We start from the raw sequence: 232 nt of genomic DNA, 5'->3' as shown, positions 1-232 counted from the left end.
GGAAGGAAGGAAGGAAGGAAGGAAGGAAGGAAGGAAGGAAGGAAGGAAGGAAGGAAGGAAGGAAGGATGGATGGAAGGAAGGATGGATGGATGGATGAATGGATGGATGGATGGATGCGGGGTCAGGAGGGAGGGAGGGATGCTGGGAGGCAGGGATGGATGAAGGATGGAGGCAGGGAGAAGGAGGAGGAGGAGGAGGAGGGGAAGCAGAGGCGGGGGGGGGGGGGGGGGG

This window comes from Corvus brachyrhynchos, unplaced genomic scaffold (assembly GCF_000691975.1).
Source record: "Corvus brachyrhynchos isolate BGI_N302 unplaced genomic scaffold, ASM69197v1 scaffold101, whole genome shotgun sequence".
NCBI classification, from domain to species: domain Eukaryota; kingdom Metazoa; phylum Chordata; class Aves; order Passeriformes; family Corvidae; genus Corvus; species Corvus brachyrhynchos.
This window is presented reverse-complemented; position numbering follows the sequence as displayed.